We start from the raw sequence: 21,824 nt of genomic DNA on the forward strand, positions 1-21,824 counted from the left end.
GTGCAGTAGCAATTGTAGCTGCACACAGTCTACAGTGAGTACGAGTGCTAGAAGTGCCCGAAAACAGCTCGCCTGGGGAGAGCGCACTTTAAGGCAAGCTGTGAGACGGAAGTGTTCGGAAGATAAAGAACGCATGATTGCAGTCCGCATGCCTGTTGTTTCTCGTTGTATCTCTAGCAGTTGGACGGCGTTACAACGTAGCCACGCAGATTACATTCCAGTGTTCTTCGATAGCACCATAGAGGGCCGTCGCTGCTCACGGAGCAAACGCAGATAATCCCAGGGTGCACTCTTCCATCAGCGCGCAGCGACGCCCCACTCGGGCGCCTCTCAAATCATAAAGAACCGGGCGCATTGTTCTAAGCTAGTCAAGGTGCGCGATATGGAATGAGCCGTAGAAAGCTTGCCCTGTTCCTTTTGGTTAACACCTTGTGGTGGTTCGTCCGCATTGCTGTAGCGATCCAGAGAGAGAGAGAGAGAGAGAGAGAGCCTGTTCAGCACGCGGCGGAGGCGCCTTGGTTTGCGCTCGAGTGCTCCCACCCCTCCCCCCGCCCACGTGTTCGGCGCGCGCGGGGCTTTCGTCGGCGCCCGAATGAACGATGGGAGCGGCGAGCCGAGGGCCGCGATAAGCTCGTGGATGGTGGTGGGTAGGCCCATCCGTCGTCTCCTCGTCCCGATGCGACCGACCGATTTCTCCGGACGACGCAGCGTCGGCCGACTACCCCGCCGCCTCCCGGTCATCGGTGAGCCAGCGCGCAAGCCTGGGCTCTCGGCTTCGGAGCCGAGAAAAGACCATGCGTCCACCCATGCGAATCTACTGGTTGATGCCAGACGCATTGATCCCTTCGCAGGTCATTCATGGCTGCTTCACACAGGAATGCCTTTGCTCAACCCTTCATCGTGTATAGGGCACAGTTAATCAGTGGTTAGCAGGAGTTTATGTACATTGCTGCAGTATACTGCATGTTTTGCTGCCACGAGAAAGCCGCCTGCACTGAATTCATAGCGGTAGTGAGGCAGGAAATGTGCCGAATTTTGCCGGCTTTTGCGTGTAATTCTTCACTGAGATGGCAAAGGAATCGATCATAGACAACAGTTTCGACAAGATTCGCAGGAGAAGCGCTTCCTAACATAGATGCAAGAATACACTGCCCTCACGCTTGTGACGCGCTTATTCCAGCCACATGCCGCGTGACAGCGTGCTGGCAGGGCGCCGTTGGCACTAAGTTGTTAGGCTTAACCTGCTTCGCATCGAAGCCACAGCATACGGTGATTTGGGACTAGCGCACTGCATGTCATACGATGTCTAAACCTGTTAACAATAAGCCTTAAATTGGATAACATCGTTACAATTAGGGTACACCTGGTTTCTGGAATGCCGGAACGCCAAGCACGGGTCACTTTACACTGTAAATATTAGACATCCTGTAAAGGAGTATAAATGGTGCGAATAGTCCCCTTGCGCACCCCCTTTTAGCGGTAAGGTTACGCTACCTGAGTAGCGGTGTACTTGCGGTGTACCGTACCGTGTATCGTAGTACTGCAGTACCGGTGTACCGAGTACCGGTGCTAGAGGACTTTTTACTCCCTTTTAATCGCTTCAAAGGTAATCCGTGTGCACAGTGCAGTCTTGAGTTGGTTGGCTTTACCGCATGACCGAGATCGAAAGCCATCCTCAACCACACCTGACGTTCACCTCGTCACGCAGATTCACTTTGCTAACGGAGCCAGCAATCGCCCAAGGCTGCCCAGCCGACCCGTCTCCGCTCGCGAGAAGTGATCGAGGAGAGCCGTTAGGAGAAATGCCACTTGCAGGGGCACGGCGCGACGTTCGGTGTATCGACTGTTCTGCTGAACGCGAATTGGATCAACGGGAACAATAGTACTATTATTTGCATGGAATTTTCAGTTGGATGCCCTGACTGTTCGATATATTCAATACTAAGACATATCCGGCTATATTCCCATTTACTCCGGAGAGACTCTGTACGCTGGCGATGCAAGGATAGCTGCACAGCACTGCACAAAAGAAAATGATGTGGCCTGTGTATTTTTGACAAAGACTGAGCTGACTTCTACTTCTAACCTAAAGTCCCTACCTGCTCACGTTTAAGCAGTTTTTTTTTATTATTATTGAAACGATGCGGCACACCTTCCTTGCTTTGCAGTTATCAAACAACTACACTCAGTACTCCAACCAAAACAAGCTCACGTGGACAGCTCCACTCGGGGACAGCTTCCCGTGGGACTGTTGGATAAACCTTCTCTTTCCTTCTCACACGCTCATTAGCTAACCACACCGAACTGGAAGCTGAGGTCTGGCTCTCGTAGCTTGCCCACATCCCGGTGGGTCACCTTTTGCACTGCCACGGAAAGTTGACTAGAACAGAAAACTGGGCAAGTTGGAACGGATTCATCTTAATACAGAATTTTTAGAATTTCGAAAACGCGGTTACCCTCGGCCCTGTGGCCCAACGAATTCTGGCCATTTCGACGAATTACGTCCACTGGAGAGGTTGCTTTCCCTGCAAGCTTCTCAAAAGCGCGTGTATTTTGGCGCGTTGTAGCCAGAATTTGTTGGGCCACAGCCCCGAGGGTAACCTCTTCCCCTAAGCAGATCAGCGCGTCAGCATGCTTCACAAGTTGTTGAAAACAAACAAACAAACAAACAAACAAACAAACAAACAAACAAACAAACAAACAAACTCTATTCAGCTTCCTTTCTTCCGCTTTGCCGGCAACGCCAATAAATTTTGTCTAACGGTGACGATGCTTCCCACAGACCGGCCTGCACCACCCGTACACAACCGTGACCGCACATCAGCTCCGACGCAGCTCGTACGCGGTCGACCGGGGGCGTGCAAAGCCGTTCTTATACAATCCTAACGCGTCCGTATCTCGCCTCCGCGCCTTTCGCGTCCATCTGAAGGCCGCCTGTGTAGTACCCGTTCACGGCACGCCCCGCTCCCAGCCGTCTCTTCCGCCCCCTTTCGGGCACTGACGATCGTCCCACACACTGCGCGAGAGCGTTGTTTGGCCGACGCTGAAAGCGGTTTGACCGCGAGCCGCTCTGCGCGCGCGTTCTCCTGCCCTGGCCCCGTGATAAGATTGGCGCGTCGGCCCGGGATAGGGTCACACCGATCCGACCTCTCGATTGCCGCATCCGGACGTACTTACACGTAGAGAGCGGCGACGTCGGAAGGCTTGAACTGGGGACGTCCGTATCAGACAAGGAAGAGGCCAGGGAAGATTTAAGCACCGCGCTCGACATCGTGCTCCGCAAAGCTCCTATATGCGCCTCTCTCCGCTGTTTGAATTCTTCCTTTTGTGCTTGTTTTTAGAGTAACCGAGAGTTTCCAAGGCTGCGCTGAGAAGCCCTTTCATGTGCTTTTCTTCTTTTTCCTACTTCCGTGTTTGTAGTAGCGCGCTCTCGGTGTATACGTGCACCCACCGCCAAAAGTCTACAGGCCACCACGCTCACTTGTAGCGGAATGAATGCCGCTTGCATGGTTCATGTAGCGGAACATTCAACGCACATGTCAAGCAGCAAGCTTCCCTTTGGTCTTTAAATGGTTCCGTGATGGCTCCATTATGGCTCAAGCGAAAAACATTTGTCCCGAAGACTTTTGACCAAGACTGTACATTGTGTTCCCTCTTTGTCAACAGACAACATATATGTAAGCAGTGCGATTCTTTTGTTTTTCCCTGGCTACTCTGTCAACAGCACAAGTGCTGCTGACAGACGTTTTACCCAGCCATTCTGTCAACATTGTCTAATTATACCTGGTTTGGGCCCTTTTCAGTAAAACACTGTAGCTGCTGTAGTCCCAGCGCGGTGCCACGCGCCCCTCTACTTGTGCCCGTGTTTGCTTCGCTAGTTCTCGTATACGAGAAAGACCACACTGTCACTCTGTTACAGTTCTTCCTTCGAAGAACTTGGGAGCCTCATTCTTAGGAAGAAGCCAGAGCTGCTCAAGACAAAGAAAGGAAGAGGGAGCAAAAGCACAGGAAAGCCCCGGGAGTTTCACTTTTTATTTTATGGCGTTCTGCATCTTTTCTTTTTGTTCTTCACGCTTGTACGGAAAGCTAGATCGCGCGCTGTGTAAACACAAGCAATGAGAAGAAAACAAAGAAAAGGAAATTTCGTTTACAAGCTTGGCGCGGCCCGCTATCAGCGTAGCATGTAGTCGTTCTCTGCCTCTCAGTCTCCCTCCGCGGATGCTGTGTGTATGTGTTCGCGGCTACGCAAGTAGGTTTGGAGCCGGTCTCGGCACTCAGGGAGATTCATGGTTAAGAATGCCTTCTCGGACCTCCGGCAGATAGACTCGTTAGTTTTCTTATCTCCTGACCCATCACAAACTGTTTTGAGGCGAGATTACTCAAGGGCTTGGCTGGGACCTGCTTTGCACCGCCTACAGATGAACTTTATGCTTAAAATAGAGACGGGGCAGAAAGAGATAGAAAACGCTGTTACGCTCTGTGCTGCGGTAACCACGGGGTGCGTAAAAGAGAAGACAGTGAAAACGGACTCTGTTAGGCTGGGCGAAGGCGGTGCATGCCTCGGCGAGGTATACAGTACAACGCGCTTTGAAGGTTATCACGCTTGTTCCGGCTAAAAAGGACCAATAATTATTTCCTGGTGTAACGGTTGCTTAGTTTGCAACAACCACGGCCACGCAGCATAGAGGAATCCTTCAGCTATCTAAGCGCATGCATTAATTGCAGCGTTATTGCGAAAATGAGTAATGCTAGAGGAGTTTAATCCGAGTAGGTTAAGCCTGAAGTAATCACCTTGAAATCACCTTAGATTGTACACATATCGTTTCTGTATCTACAGGAACCCTAGGTATACACACTTCTGTGCATACAGCATTCCAAACTCCTGCACATCCCGGAACATATTTGGATACAACTCTAGAACGAAGCGGCTTTTCCCCGTCAAAAGACCCTCTTCCAGCCAGTGGCGTCGGCCGATTCTCAAGAGCCTGCAAGAGCGACAATGAAGGGAGCGGCGGAGGCAATGCAGGGAGGAGACTATCCCCGACTATGGAGGGAGCCGATTAACGCTTCTCATCTGCTACATCCTGCATTGTCACGCTAGCAAGCTCCTGAGAATCGGCCGACGCCATTGCCTGGAAGGGGGTCCTTTGACAGGGAAAAGCCGATTTTTTCTTGAGTTGTATACGACTACAGGCACAAACTCGCTCCAACAATAGCCGGACCTTTCCTCCTCGCTGACCGCGTGCGCCCTTTCCCTCTGGCAGTGTTTGTTTGCGTACGCGCGCACATAGCAGCTTCGGTGCATTGTGCGCCAATTACTGCGGAGAACGCGCCCTGTGGGGGCGGCTCGCCCCCACAGCGGGCGGGTCGGTCAGAGGTGCGCCCCCTTTTATCGCGACGGTTCGCTTCTGCGGTGGCCCGGAAGACGGACGCTAACCGCCCCAGGTCAGCCACGCACGCCTACGCCGGAGAAACGGGAGATGGCGGCCGATACCGGCGCGCGTATGCATACGGCTCGGTGGGGCACTGTATACAATATATTATGTACGGTGTGCAAAAAGCCGTGACTAGCGCGTGGGTTCTTTGTTTGAGAAGAAAGACGGCTTAGAATAAACATGGACGGGGGACCGTATTTCGTAACTATTCTTTTCCCGATTCATCTTTATGCCCTTCTTTCGTTGGTAGTTGTGACTTATGACGTCATAAGAGACGGTTAAAACTAGCCGTGTCATTGGCGGGCTCCGGTATTGAAGGAGAGGCTGAACGATGGCACGGACAGGAGGGAATGAATTGCGAAAAAAATACGGCCGCAGGTGCTTATTGGCTGTCGCCTTTTGTGTGGCGTTAATCTTGTATGGGCGCATCATGCACTCTAAGCAGAAAGGAGTGAAAAGGGAAAAGTGAAGAGTAAGCAGTCCAGCATACTTTTTTTTTTTATTAAAGAGAGTGCTATAGAGGACAGTTTACTTCATTTTTACGCCCATATAGGGGCATTCGTGTTTACAGTGTATCGGCGCTGAAGCTGTGGAATGGTGAACCACGCGAGAACGACGCGAGAGATGTACGAGGTCTACGCGAGAGTTGTACAATATTCTGGGCAGTTAGACCGGAACGGGGCTACATTTGTCCTCAAGACAGGGGGCATTACTAAATCTAAGCAGGCCTTAGTCAGGCTAAGTTAAGCAGGCTAAGTGCTTTGTTACACAAAAGACACTCGCTTTCTTATCAAGGCGAAAGCCTTTAATGGCTCATACTGTCGTCCGTTAACAAAGCGCGTCACACGGTTTTACTCGGGAACTAAAGAGGATAGAAGGAAACCAATGGTTGCTTCAGATAGAGGGGAAAAATGAACTCGGAAGTAAAGTTTGATGACTAAAGATTAATTAATTAATTATAGGCGAAAATGTTGAAATAGCGCGGACGTCAATATAGCCACGGGAACGGTGTGACGTCACATCCACCGGAAGTCGTCACGGCATAGTGTCCTCGGCTTTCGCCTCTCAACACTTTAGTAGCCAAAGTGTCCTCGCAATTTTTTTTTTAGGTCCTGAACGGTATTTATGGACCAAAAATTCGATTGCTGCCAGAGAAAGTTAAAAAAACATAATAGTATTGCCTAACGATTTTATCGATCTTCTTAATTACGCCATTACTATGAAGAAATGAAACAGCGAGAGATTACTTTATTCAACTAATTTAAAATCGCACTGGCGTTTAAAACTAGCACCGCGATGCACGCCTCGGCTTCCCGGAAGTCGCCAAAACATGGTGGAAATTTGATCACACTCCACACGATCGCTAGAGCGAAGGCAGAAAGGCGGAAGTAAATGATTAATGACGACGCTGGCGGGGGATGCCGCTTTTATGCGGATGCTCCGGCAGCATCTTCCTATTAATCCTTTGTCTTTCGCGCTGACCAAAATTGGGGCAGATTTCCTGCTATTTCTTTACTACAATACTTCGGCACAGCCTCGAACGAGTAAGAACCGTGCTCAGATCACATTCGACTGGTGCTTGAGAAGCTTAAACGATTCTGAATGACTTTTATGCAACCGTGCCATCCTTCGCCTCCCGCTCTATTATGTCTCCCTTTGCCTGGCCACGTAATCGAGTTCTGGAGGAGCGGACGATTTTACGTATACGTTTTGCAACCGCGCATGCTTCCCCGTTTACCGCATACGGGCAGCGTCAGTGCCCGCAGTCAGAGAACGTCCCTCTAAAAAAGCGCGCAGCATTTGCGAAGGCTGCATGCATGGCCCTCGCTGAATTGTACGTTCACTTAACAAGCAGCTCGCACGTATGGACGCTTTGTGATTGGTCGCTGCTTTGGCTCCGGCTTTGCTATTGGCTGTCGTGATAGACCAACGTACGAGTTTTGCGAACAAACGCTAACAAGCGAACAGTCATTATTTAAATTTGGCGCCCAATATCTGCTGGCGTCTTCAAAGCTGCACAGTTCTGTTCGTTTTTTTTTTCTTTTATGCGTGCGGTGAGAGAGGGGGGCGGAGGGGGGGGGGGGGGGGTATACAGAGAGCGCCCTTGAACTTTAGCGATTCTCATGGCCTTTGTGTAATGGAAAAGATGGAAGAACAGTTTGGCGGCCCACTGCAGGCTGTCAGAACTAATACGAGGCTGCAAGAAGAAGAAAACAAAACAAAACTATAACAAGACAGCGACTGCGACGCCCAGGTCGTGTTTGCCGATACACATACAAGGCAGGAAAAAGGGGGGAGACAGGGGGCGACAGAGCCGTGCGTCGACTTCTGCAAATCGAGGCGGCGGCCCGCAGCGAGCCCAGCATGCACGATCTTCTGGACGCGATTCGGGTTAATGCTGCATTGTCTGGCCTCGCACGAGCCTCCAATTGCCGTTTTCCACGGTCGTACGGCCCATTCGGTCGGCCGGTCGGTCGGTCGGTCGTCCGGACGCAAACAGCCCGCGCGCTGATCGGCCGCTCGACAACTGCGGAGCGAAGCACATGCGAGCGAAGAAACAACGCATGAACCAAAGAAGAGGAGAAAAGAAAGAAGCGAAGCAACGACGGGAGATGCAGGGAGAAGGCACGAGCGTAACGATATAAGCAAACAAGATGCAGGGGGACGATTGGGAGAGTAGGTATATGCACGCGCGCGTTGTCTCAATATAGAGGCGATCGCGAGCGAGCGCGTAGAGGTGCTGAGCGATTGGCGATGGTGCGTGCGTGCTTTTTGTGCTCGGGTCGTGATTCGCTGCGTCGCGCCGGCGGCGTGTTTTTTTATCAGAGCACGAATTGGCGGGCGACTGTAGACACTGTTTGAACGATGACAAGGGGCGATAAGAAGGAGAATTTAGGAAGGAAAAAGAGCACGGAAACACTGGACGAGAAGGAACACGAAGGCGCAGCGCGCTGACTATAGAGCAACTCGTTTTTATTCCGCCAGAAGTGAGATATATACAGCGTGTTTCTTCGCTGTTTTTCCTTCCTAAGTATGACGTGCCAACTTGCCTAAGGTCTCCGTCCTTAACAAAGAAGGAAAATATGTGGAAGGAAAAGAAGAAAATTTAGTTCACACAATTTGAGGTATAGTTTCGTGCGACGAGTGTCAGCTTACGGAAGCATGCAGAACCATGCTGCATATCGCACATATATTTGGCGAGCTATTTCCGAGGAATCTGGCGTGTACAATGCCTCATCATTGGTCTCGCACGTAAGGCGCACTGCTAGACACGTGAGGTAAGCAGACCATTTATAATCCTGCCGAGACCCCATTAAATCGGCCTATACTCTCCGAGCCATACATGAGGCCCGTTTACTGTGCGATGACAGTGCACGTTAAAGAACCCCAGGTGGTCGAAATTTCCGGAGCCCTCCACTACGGCGTCCCTCATAGCCTGAGTCGCTTTGGGACGTTAAACCCCATAAACCAAACCAAGCCATACATGAGGCCCCGCCAGCAGAACTGTGCTGGGTGTTTGTGCATAAACAAGCAATATCCAGTAGCATTGGGGAAGCGAACCTTCCACACGGGCATGTCTGGAAGGGTGCTCGTTTCATGGAGTGCAATTCCTGCATGCGGTCGAATCCCTTCGCACAAGTGAGACACAGCACCTCTTGGATGCATGGGATGATATATAAACATTGATGCCTGTTTTCGAACTTTCGAACTCAAAACACGCGGCGGAACTCCGGCGCACCTATTCTGTCTCCGACAGGCGCAGCTGTCTTTAATAGACACGCACAAAATCTTCTAAGCCGGTCAGAAGAACGGGTACAGCTGACCATGAGACCTCTGCCAATGCTCTGAAAGACACGTGCACTACCTCGTGTGTCCATAGACAAGTACACCTTGCCTTGGATATCTCATGTAGCTCATTGCATTGTGGCATGATCACCTCCCATTTTTTTCTCTCTCTCTCTCTCTCTCTCTCTCTCCTCCAGCACTTCCATCGGAACTTCGCCTGAGTGTAGCAGCGGGCCAGAGGCAAACCCTCAGCCAAACCCCAGCCAAACATTCCACTCTTCGAGGTGTTAAACCTCTATCGTGGCGTCTCTTCAATACAGTTTCGAATCAGTCGAGCGCGCTGAGACTCGCAGCCTCGCTCAGGAGGCGCCGTCCGACCTCCGGCGGACCGGCCGACCCGGCGATGTTCGGCATACATTAATGCCTCATCGTGCGTGGTCAGTGGACGAAGGCCATCCGAAGCAAATGGCGGCCAGCATTTGCCGCCAGCAGCCTCATTTATTTATCCTTCTCCGGCGAACGCGTTTCGGCAGCGAGCGTGTTGTACACGGACGTAGCCGTGGGGGAGGGGGGTCAGAGGTCACGGACTTCCAGGTCGCGCGCGATCGGCAGTTTTGCGTGATGCATGGCGGTGTCCCGCGCCGCTCCGTCCCTGATGGCAATCGACGTTGTACGGACGGACTAGCTGGCTGCCTACGCACCGTCGCCAATCGTATGGAAAAGGTTGGCAACGCAACGGATCGACCCCCATCCGTCAAATGCTGCTGCGGCTTGCTCAAGCCGTGGCGCGGAGATCGGCGACCAAACGTGATAACGCGTGCGGAGGAATTCTCAGTTGGCTGTGCTTATAGATTTCCGTGTTTTCGTTTTCCTTGTACAGATGCGTAGATTAGTCTGAGGAAACAGAGAGGGACCAAAGACTGTGCATCCGCGAAAAGTTCGTCCCTTGAAAGTTGTCGCTTGGCATGTCACACGAGGGCGCGATATTCTGCCCTATCGGATGAAGGCAAATATAAAAGCAGCAGTGCGTATTTTGTTAAGCATATATAAGCTGTGCCATTGTAAGTAATGAATGCATGAGGTGTAGGGCTTCGAATTTATACGAGGTTACTTATCGAGAACCGAAACCGATGGTGTTCTTGCATTCTTTCCCCTCCACAGTGCGGTCACCGCGCTGCGGATCGTTTCTGTCATTTGTGTGATTGCGATGAAAATTGCTATGCGTGGTTGACGCTGTTTTTTTTATTTGTCCCTTTTTCATTCAGACTGCTACGTAATCAGCTTTTCAAAAAATTCCTGGCACGTACACTACCTCAGCATGTCTCTCTGTAATAACTGGCCCTCTTGAATGAAAGGTTTCATGCACTCTTGTCTGGTTTTGCTGCGAAAGCACTACTTAACGCGGTCTCAACCGAGAATCTTGCGTGAAGCTCGGAGTAACTCGGGTAAGCTCGGGTTAGTTCGGAGGGGCGTCGCGCAAGCTGCAGCCAATGGGAGGAAGCTCGGGTAAGTTCGGAGGAACGTCGCGCAAGCTGTAGCCAATGGGAGGAGAGCGTCGCGCCAGCTGAGGCCGAGTGGAGAGAGGGTGTGAAGATGAAATGCGAGAAACGCGGTTGCGTGCATATGCAGATGCCGGAAAGAAGAGGCGAATAATGAACACACGCTTTCGCATGTCTACTCGGTTTAACTACGTTAAAACAGTACCACTTTTTTTTATTGGTTTAGTGCATTTTGGGCTCATCTTATGCTCTTAGAAGTAATGCAAAATTTTCCCAACGTAAAGCAGAAATTTGGGCAAGCTGGTACGTATTCATTTTTGAAACAGCGCAACAAAGACGGGACGTGGAAACTGAGGGGTAAAGACATGACTGTTTGTCTTTACCCCTCAGTTTCCACGTCCCGTCTTTGTTGCGCTGTTTGAAAAATGAATTTCCCAGCGTAGCTTTACTTCCATACATGTCGCGCTTAATGCATCTACGGATGTTACGGCATCGGCAAAGGAGGGCGCTGGCCCGCAGTATCTTTGCCCGGCTTTAATACAGCCACAGTTTTCTCCGCGCAGCAGAACATACCTACAAAATCAAGCGGATATTCGTGGGACAAAAAACCTCGGCCAAACAAAAACTGGCGCCAGCCTTCTCGCAAAGGCGCTGATTAATTTCATCCGCTCACGCACGGACGCACGGCGGGTGACAAGTACGATTTGTAATGTCCGCGCGAATCCCTCGAGTATATAGGAGAGCGCGGTGGGCATTCGGAGCACGTCGTTTCAATACGGACTGCCCCCATCCCAAACCAGTGTTTCTTTTTCTTTTTTTACCTCTCCGCTTATTCCTTCGCCGCGGTCTCCTCATCACGACCTCGGACAGCGAGCACACACAGAGGCCGGGCGCAATCTCGTAATCGCGCGCGTGATTCAGGTTTGTGATCGTTCCGCTCCGGCGCTTATGCGCGCTTTACTTGTTGAGATGTCGTGTAACTGCGTACGTGAGTGCACACTAAGCGGAGAGTGTGGCAATACACACACACCGCGAGCGCGGGAACCTTTGCCCTGCAGTGTGGCGCGGAGAAGCTGGACGGCGTGTATAGTGAACGTGGTATATGTCCTGTCATGTCTGGAAAGCGCGAAGGCTAAGAAATGACAAAAAAATAAAAACAAATGCGGCCCGAAATCGTCACGCATTTGGTATGCATGGAGAGGCCGTGTTATGCCGGTTCTATAACCTGGAATGACGATATCGGGTCGAGACCTTGACTCGCTAACACGCTGGAGTGGAGTAAGATCGTATAGCGACTATATACCGCAGAACACAAGGAGCACTTCCAATTAATGACACAATTTTCCCCTACCCCTGCAATGTCAATACTCAGTTGTATAGTGCACATGCCGCGAGTTATGAACCGGTGGAACACTTAATACTTGAGGAAATGGCCGCTGCTATTGCAGTCGAAACAGCTTTCGCGAACGCGGTTGTTGGGTGGTCGATTCGCGTGTGCGCCTAGTCAATGACGCATCTTCAACTTTAGTGACATTAAAGGAAATTTTTAAAAAATATATTATTATATCGCGTGTATTAGGTATCACCCCGTTGATGTTGATTTCTCGCCCGAACCATCACTCTTAATTATTGGCCGCGGCTGAGAAGTAGAATGAACTGGCGCGAACAGCTAGGGAAAGTAGAAGTTTAGAGAGAAGGCTAATGCCGATAAAAGCTAAGAAACCCTTCTTGGCTTGCGTTTTACACGCGAACCCTATCAGCAGCCAATCACTGTAAGGTCGGTCGTAGACGAGAAAGGAAAAATGTCAGTTCCGTCTTGGTCGTATGTTTTCTAGGGTGGATGGACGTAACTCCGCGCGTAACGACAGTCGGACGAGAGATCGCCGCGTCCGGCAGGTATACCGGTGACAATGAAACTGCCGAACATTAATTCAAATAAGGGACGAAGTGGAAGCGTAGAAAGCGAAGGAAAAGTACAGTGCCACAAGGAAAGATATGCCGGCCTTTCAGTTGCGCAGTTTGTTTTTTAGTTCCTTTTTCTTTTAGTTCCAAGAGCCAGGGAGACTTCCTCGACAGAAGACTCTGCGAGGATGCTTTCTGAGCCTACCGGGCACCGTACAAGCAAATCCTTCGAGAACCACCTCTTCCGTGTAGTTCGCGGGTTTCAATCATCTCGGAAACAAGTCGGATGACGCACGCGTTCGGAGCTTATGTGCCCTAAGTCCGTATTGTTCGCCCCGAAATGCGAGGCATGCAGAGCAGCCCGCTCACAGGAATATTGCGGGGGCGTCTTTTGTTAGGGAACATCAGGAAATGCGGGGCTGGCGCCAGGGAAAGGCAGCGAGTATGCCGCCCGGGAAAAAAAACATATACAGGGAAAAGGGGGAAAATAGGGAAGCAGACTGGGAGGGGAACCTGTTCAGGGATAAAACCTGGGAACTCGAAAACCACATACTCTATTTTGTTCTTCACGTTGAGCCTAGAGCGAGCGAATATGAAAAAGGAAACTATATGGAGAAAGAGGAAAATTTAGGGAAATAGTCGTGCGAGAGCAAGCAGCTATGGATGTAGGCCGGGATGTTGTGGAGCCTTTGGGGATTCCCTCTTTTTCTTTCTCACCTTCGCGCGATGTTGGTGCCTGCGCTGCGCACGCGTACTAAGGGAAAGGGTGAACTCTAACTCTGGCGAGGTCGAAAACTGCTTGTACATACCGGGGCGATAGCGAGAGCACGATAAAAGTAGAACGCGGAGTAGAAAAGAAAATAGGGGGAAAAAAAGGTTGGAGAATGATGAAGATGTATGCTCGCGGATTCCATCATGGCCTGGGAGATATAGTGGCCTGGCTTTGCGCGGAAAGAAGGGGAGAGTGAAGTGGAGAGGGCGAACAATTTTCCGAGGCCAGCTTCTCCAGCGTCCGACAACAGGAACTGCAGCAGCAAGGCGGCAGACTGCTGAAAAGAAGGCTTTTCTCTCCCTAGGGAACCGAAGGGTTTTCCGAGTATGCGTGCGAAACGGAAAAGTGTTTACTTCCCTGCGCTTCTCTGGCACTTCTGTTTTCTTTCTGGTTATTTTTTCGAGTCGAGGCTTTTCGACTCCACGGGGATTCGTGCACTTAAATACGCTAGAAAATCTTGAGTGGTGAGTTGATGAAAGCGTGAGTCCGTACTCGTATTTGTGCGTGGAGCGTTATCGAAAACGCTCTACTGCCAGTATTTTGGGCGAACAATTTTTCACGCTAATCTGTGGGGGCGGAAGTCATCTTCGGCTGTGCGCGAGTCAGACATCTTACCGCAAACAATTGGAGCAACGGGAGGTGCTTGATCACGAGGGGAAGCATGCTCGGCGCAACAGAAACGACTTGCTCAGAATGAAATAGCTTCTTGTTCTTTTTTTTTGATAATTCCAGTAAAACACTTTCTGCCAAGGGAAAGCCGGATTAACAGTAAAGAAGGAAAGTCCATAGCCCGTTGAAATTGCAGTGCTGGATTGAAGAAAAAAAAAAAGTAGGCATTTTGTCCAGAAGCACGTGACCAAGAAGAAGTAGAAAAGGACTGACCAGCATTGTAATGCATTTTTACTGAGGGAGAAGAAGAATTACAGTGCAAGACTGCCACACTTTTGCGCAGCACGCTGTATGTGAACCATTAATTACTTTAATGTAACCTCTCTCGTGTTCCCAGAAACTCCGCTAAAAAGATACGACTGAATAGATCAGTTCATAACGTGACACTTTCAATCTCACCATCAGAAGCGGCGTTTAGTCATCATTGACTGTAATGAAATTCGCGGCGAGGTTGTTAGAAGCCGCATTAGTTCCGAAAATACTGCAAAAAATATGAAAATTTACAAGTGCAACTGGTTTATTCCTTTCACTTGCTCTTTCTGATTTTTCGTAACGAAGCAGGCGCGCGTCCAATTTCGTTGCATTCTCTGGGTCTTAGTTGTCACTGTCTTTTGGTTCTAGAGCGTAAAGACAAGACACGTGGAAATGAAAAATAGGTGAGGAACAAGCTGGCAACTACAACCAGATGACAAAGGCGGGCGAACTTATAGCGAGAATTTGCGCAACTGCACTAGCCGCATGAAAGGCACAGTGAAACAAGGAGCTCAGAACCTACCTTTAGAGGCGGCAGAAGGTAAGAAAGTAATTTAGTACCAAAAAGACCTTTAGACCTTTACCTAGGCGAGCAATTCGTGAAACAAGAGAGAGCGTACGCATAACGTTAAAAAGATGCAATTAAGCCGTACCATGACACCAAAAGGATCCTTGTCATTTTATCTAGCACAGCGCCGAGGGCAGCTCGATTGGCTTGTCAAACCTTGAACCAGATATAAAAATAACTTGAAGGCAGTTATCGATGAACCTATCGACGGACAAGGCAGTTGGCGAACGGGGGCATCTACGAGCAATCAGCGCAGACAACAGGCGCAGGTTAAAATGACACGCTCTCTTTTTTCTTTTCACTTTCTTTTCTTCCCTAGGCCCTTGAGCTCGCCAGGGTGGCGGTTTCCAGTCGCTCAACGCTCGCGTGTCAAACGAGTGAGCAGGCGCAGTTCGTCTAACGCAGACGCAATTGTCTCTCGGTCAACAAAAGCGCTCGGGTCTCCGTCGCTTTTTTTTTTTTTCCTCACTCCCTCTTCGAATGCCGCGGCTTTGCAGGTCGACCTTGCGGCTTTGCCCCTCGGCAGCAATTTCCCCATTGTCAGCCGGTATCAGGCTGCGGGCTTGTCGCCCGCGCGAACGGTTTTGTCTCCGAGCTGGGAACGAATGCCTCGGCGAGCTACAGAGTATATATACAAAGTTGTATGGCGAGCACTCGCACCAGGATCGCCTTTGTTCGCGCTCGAGGTAGTACTTAAATCCCCGGTGTGGTTTCGCAAGCCTCGCCGCCGCTCGGTTATTGCGCACCCGGGGCGCTCCTGGTGACAAGGCTGTCTTGTTTTGTGGTTGTTTATGGCTCTGTGGCGTTGGTATAACTTTCTTACGCGGTTGGAGTATATTGCTGCTGCTTCGCCTGCACACCGTCGCGCTGTGGTGAAGCAATGATACGTAGTAGCTACAACTACCAATTATCAGTGTCGTAGTAGTTGGTATAGTTGTGAGTTAACGAGCTTTGGGATGAAGAACAAGTAGCGGCAGCCGCGGTTTCTTTCTTTTGGGGACTTGTAGGATGCGGCATCGTCGGCAGTGATTGCACAAACATCGCAAGATCCTGCTCAGGGTCTAGCTATAGCAATAGTGCTTGCGCAGTAATACAAAAGCAATAAACACGGATATATTGTACGACCCCGCGTTTTCACTTTCTGTACATACCGGGTACTCACACACAACCTTTCAGTTATTGATAATATGATTTCATTGTTGGTTTCAATCTAAATCAGTCGAGGTCGTATTTTGTGGAACTATATCTGTGATATTGTTCCTCCTCTCCATCTAAATTAGGTTGTTAGAAGATTTCCTATTGAAACGTACGTTAGAGTGAAATCGTTTCCCGTTGCATACGTGACGCGTACACAGCAGTCACGACAGAATTCATGCAACTTGCTTTGGTATCGTTCAGGTTATTGTTACCTCCCAGTTCTGTACCCTGCGCTATTGCCATGTAATATTCCCCAAGGCCTCAAGCTTTTATATTCTAGCCCAGGAGACCTTTTCTGTTTCAGGAAAAACAATGCACGGATGTATGCTTCCACAACTTATTTGGAAACTAACATTACATGGATGTTTGCATGCTTGCGAACTAACTGGATCGACACTAAACATTACGCGGAACATCGATCATTAACCTTATTTCAGAGTTAAATGTTTATGTTGCTGACGGGTTTTCCTCCGCAGCCACCTTGTTGCGCTCATGTGACTACTAACTATACGTATAACTGTTGTCTTGATTGAAATACAACCGGCCTTGGCGATTTCCCCACGGTAACAACGCTTGTTCAAGCCCAGAGGTATTTGTATGGGCGCTTGACAAAACCAGTTATTTTAGGCAACCGTGTTTGCATGACACCTGCAGTTTCTACAATCTAAAGACAAAGGATGTAAAAACGAAGTATAAGCTCTCCTCTAGTGCACTCCTTTATTAACAGGGAGTGCGTTACACCCTTTTAACTCCCTTTCTAATCCCATATAGGTGAATTCGTGTTTAGAGTACCATTTCTATCGCGCAGTTCTTTCCTCCTTGCATATGACAGGATTCAGAAGTAAAATAATTTTGCAACGAAAAGCAGTCTCGTAGTGCGCAGTGGATGGATGCAAATTCTAGGAGGCGAAACAAAGGAGTCGAAATTTAATTCTACGGCTCGCGGAACGCATCAAGTTATGCTATATACGGCTTGAAACCGCAGCAAGAAAAATTACACCCCTCGCCCGCGAGCAAAACGGATAGCTGCGCTAGGTTGACTACAGTTTTGCCGGCCGCGCCTGCAGTAAAGCGTCGTCTGCAAACGAAGCTTAAGAGGGCGCCGCGCTAGGCCCAATTTATGATTATGCTAATGCCGTTTTCTCTCTCTAGCTCGGGGGGCTGACTGCTCCACTTTTTGTTTTCTTTCTTTTTTTACTGCTAACTAAACAAAAAATACCGACGAGGTAGGTTGAAGACAAGATATAGCCTTCCCTTTTTTGTCTCACGCAAAAAAAAAAGAAAAAAAAAATCCGAGCAAGACGCCGAAGTGGAGGAAAAGGAAAAAAAAGTGTTTTATGACTAGTATTATGATTTCAACTCGTCGGCAGGCCTTTGTTGCGGAGATAAAAAGCGTTTTGTCTGGAAAATTAGTTGCCTCGAGACCTGGAACAAGTTTGGGCTGAAGGAGGGGATGATAGCGAGAGCAAATTCTTCTTCCACCGTGTCCTTTCATTTTTTTGCTTATATTACACGTCTCGCTGCTAATCTACTAGCCTCTGAACATGGCTGCCTTTCTCTCTCTCTCTTTCTGCCGCTACCCTCTCCCTCTCTTCTCCCTTTTTTGTCTGGTCGGATGGCCGCGCACTTCTCTTTCATCTAAGCACACGCCTTCGCTTAATCATCCCACGTTATGCAAGTAAAGAAAAAAAAAGTGAAGTGTTATGCTAAATACCGGAAACCATCGAGGAATCTTTGTCTTTAAACTGGCGGCGGAACGTCAGGTGATCTTATATACGCCTCGTGATTATATTCATAATATTCGGGAGCCCAAAACGATGCAAATTCTGTTGCCACGCAGAAGGAAAAAAAAGAGAGAGAGAGAAAAGATAACGAAATCTGTGTGTTATTACGGCGGGCTCTCTCATTATGCCCTAAAAGCTTTTCTTATCGACACTTCCCTGCGTTTCCTTCAATGTCTGGCTGTTTTACGCAGCCGGTCTGTAGCATTGAAATGATTTTCAGTACGCCAGTGCAAAGAAAATAGCAACATTAAGAAGCTTTGTTACACGAAAGCGGCGGAGAGAGCGCTCACAAGAGCGTCGAATCAGAACCAGTTTATTGATTGACTGCAGAGACTTTACAAGAGAACACAAAGAAGAAAGCTGAATAATCGATGGCTGTACGGGACCTCATATCATTGTCGATAGCTGAAGACTAGCTATAAACACGACAGAGAAAAAAAAAGCTCTGAGAGGCAGTATAAATACATCAGCCGGTAGAATTCACTGAAGAGACTAACGAACGTTGATTTGATTCATTTACCGCATGCGCGTAAATGGTATTGATAAAATATTACAGCGCACGAATCCCTCTGGACGATTATGATGTGCAGCCTTTGTCGAAAGTAAACAGGCCAAGGAGTTTACTTCTAATCCGTGTAATAGAGCGATACCTAAGCATAGGAGAGTATTAAGAGGAGAGGAGTTGCAACCTTCGAGAGGTACGGAAGGCTGACGATAGACAATGAATCAAAAATCACGGCCAATAAGCAAATACTCTTTCCTCTCTACAGTCGACTCGATCAATGTCAGGAGCAGGAAGGCGAGAAGCGAAAAAAAAAAGGTAGTGGCCACATACATATGTCATCGTTTGCATAACATATAGGTTATTAGAGTTCAATCTTACAAATTTGTGTTGTAAGGAGCATATTAAAGCAGAGCCAACAATTTTCTGAGTGTGAAATGTGTGTGAAAGAAAAGAAGGTGCAACGTGATGATGCATCAAGCTTTATGTCAAGCCGGCCTAGTTAAGCATTCACCAGTTGGTTTCGTGGGCACGATCCTATTCATTACAGTTGAATATGAAACGAATTTTGGAACTAATTATTTTCCACGCAAGGGTGAACTAATTATTTTCCACGGTGTACGCAAGGGTGTACGCAACCTCAAACAAGCTTCACTGAAGCCATTTGCGCTGACACTTGAAATTTATGCTTCTCTCGAAATTGCCCAAAAACTGCGGAAAACGAGGGTTATAATGAGCAGAAACAAGCAAACAAAAAAGATAAAACGGAAATAAAGTAATTTCGGCTATGGAAGTGCGCCGCTTGTAAACAAGCTCTTTCTAGAAGTGCGATATTTGTCACGCTGGCGACACTAAGTGCTGTCTCGTGTTAATGCGCTTTTATCGAGTGAGAGAACAACGTGCCGACGTGACTGGAATGGCACGGCGGGGAAAATTGCAAGAACAACGCTCAAAGAAGGATGAAAACAACAACAAAAAAAACGATAGCAGAGAGATAACGAGAAACGCGTGCAAAGGAAAACGTTCACGCTAGAGAGGGCACTTAATTTCGGGATGCCAGAATCAGGCTCGTTTTCCAACGTGCGCGCGCCATATAACCCTCCCCTCCACAGGATCCCTGGCCTCTGCCGGGGATCCTGCGCAGAGCACGGCCCGGCGCACGGGCGGGCATTTATTTCACATGCGAGCGAAGCAGCAGCAAAGACGCCACACGGCACTGTCACGCTATCTCTTTTCCTGCCTGCTCGATATACCGTTTTATTTACTTGTTTGTTTCTTTGTGTCGCATTCAGAACTTTTTCTCAGTTTTTATTGCGCGTGGAACGGCTAAAAGGAAGACGGAGATTGAGAGAACTTCATCTCTCTGTCTCACTTATACTATCTTTCTTTATTTTTAATTTTCCAGTGCCTATTCGGTCGGATTCATCCTTTTTCGAGTTCTATATTCCTGGCGGGCTCCAGTCCAGCCAGCGCACGCCGTCGCCCTCTCATTTCTGCCGCCCGACTATAAGGAGGGACAGCCTCACAAAAGACTCGGCTTTCAAAAGTGCCTCGGGCCAACCAACCTTCCATCCCCCCCCCCCCCCCCCCCCCCCCCTCGGCACCTCTTTCTTCCTTCGGCTAATAATAAAGATCGCGCACAGACATCCTCCACATCGCCAAGAGGAGACGCTGACGCCGCCCGCAAGCATCCTCCGTGAGCTCGCCGCGCGCGACCACCCTGCGAGGAACGGAGACGACACGCGCGCCCCGAGACCACACGGCGAGGGGCGACGTCGCCCACCTGGAAGAGAACAGAGAAATCACGGACACAGACACGCACGCAGCAGCGACGGTGCGGTGAAGAACGCACAACCACGGCGTCAGTCCGCGCGCGTGCGTGCGCTTGTGGGGGCGCCAAGCCGGTCACGCCGGTTCGGCGTTGGCGACGCGGGGCTGTGGGACGCACTCCTCCGTCATCCCGCTTCGGCGGGTCACTCTCTCGCTGGCCCCTCTTCGAGTGCGTGTGTATACGCGGCCACACTAGACCTCGCAGGCAATACGCGTTTGCAAGGCTCGAGATGAGGAGGGGGGGATGGAGGAGCGCTAGACGCCACCACCATAGAGACGGGTAAAGAAACCACGGTACCTTGTTAAAACAGTAAAAATAATAGTTAGTTATGAGGCGAACGTAAAGGGCGCAGTAACCGTTTCACCCTCGGCGGACGCCTAAACCACGCGGTGGAGAAAGGGACGAAGGAAGGAAGAGAAAGAAAGAAGAGGGGAAGAATCGCCTTATTGCAGGGCTGCGTATAAATTTCGAACATCTGGAGTTCTCTAACGCGCACTGAAATACGAAACCGCTTTTAGCTACCTTTGCCGGTACTTGAATTCGAACCAAGCGTCGGAGCTTGCTTCGGGGGTTATCGCCGAAAGCTGGGCCAGGCCTTGATGCGCATATATCGGGGAATATATTAATTACCAGGGAATAGAGGCAACTTTTACCGGTGGCCTGGAGCAAAGGGGGGGGTCATGCTTCTGGGTATTGACAAGAAGAGCAAACGATAGGGAGCAAGTGAGTGGCAGTCAACTGCCAAGGAAAACTGAGGGCAAATAAAAGTTGACCTGTATCGATAAGTTACCTCGTTCTGATAACAAATAGGCCACCTTCACTGAAAATGGAGGTTTTGTAAGCTAGAAAAGGTAAAAAAATTGAAATAGAGATGTCGCCAGCGAAGGTCATGGCCGCAAGAAAATTGCGGTGCGTCAGGACCGTCACGCGGATCTCTGAGGGCATATACAGTGATCACGGAGTCCTGTTCGGGAATGACGTTACGAGTTTCAGTCTCTTGGAGGGGAAACGTTGAAGTCCAGCTTTTTCACCCATACATTAATTTTTTTTTTCTGCCGGAGAAACGTCAGCATAGCCAGAAATAGCCAAAGAAAGGAGTTTTTGCTGAGAAAAAAGTTGCATGCATCTGTCCTCAGTGTACCGGGCCTTTAAGAGGCATTTCTTTAAATCTTTGAAAAGGCACACAGATACTACGGCTCATCCGAATTTCCGGATGATACTAGATTTCGAATACGTGCGGCGCTTAGAAGCACAAACAAAAAAGGACAATAAAATTAAAAGACATGCCTGCTGCATTAATTATGCACCCCGCCGCACAAACCGAAAACATGTTTTGCGAGAATGCCTGGCTTGAAAAACTGCTCTTCTGTATTCAAGGTCAGTTTATTTCCTGCTGGTGACCGCCCTTTTCCTTTTAAACCTTCATTGTTCCTTCTTTACGGCTGCTATTTTTCTCTCCGCTGCCGAGCAGGTCGGATTTCACTTTTTCTTTTCGCTTCACTTTCTCCCAGGAAGGACACTCGCGCGTCCTGCGCCCGCAGTCGTGACAGGCTCCAGGGCACTCTCTCTCTTTTCCATCTCCCCCTGCTTTACGTGCGTCATTACACTATCATTGTGCGCGCGAATA

The 21,824-nt window shown here is 49.4% G+C and overlaps 2 protein-coding genes across 2 annotated transcripts in view; both read right to left on the reverse strand.

Moving 5' to 3' along the window:
* The window catches only part of LOC149370972 (uncharacterized), a 422,419-nt gene that overhangs the window by 265,065 nt on the left and 135,530 nt on the right, over window positions 1–21,824 (reverse strand). The window lies entirely within an intron of this gene.
* Window positions 1–21,824, reverse strand: part of LOC149370973 (uncharacterized) — a 210,493-nt gene that overhangs the window by 77,443 nt on the left and 111,226 nt on the right. The window lies entirely within an intron of this gene.

Source organism: Amblyomma mixtum, chromosome 1 (assembly GCF_055824585.1).
Source record: "Amblyomma mixtum isolate Tamu chromosome 1, ASM5582458v1, whole genome shotgun sequence".
NCBI lineage: Eukaryota > Metazoa > Arthropoda > Arachnida > Ixodida > Ixodidae > Amblyomma > Amblyomma mixtum.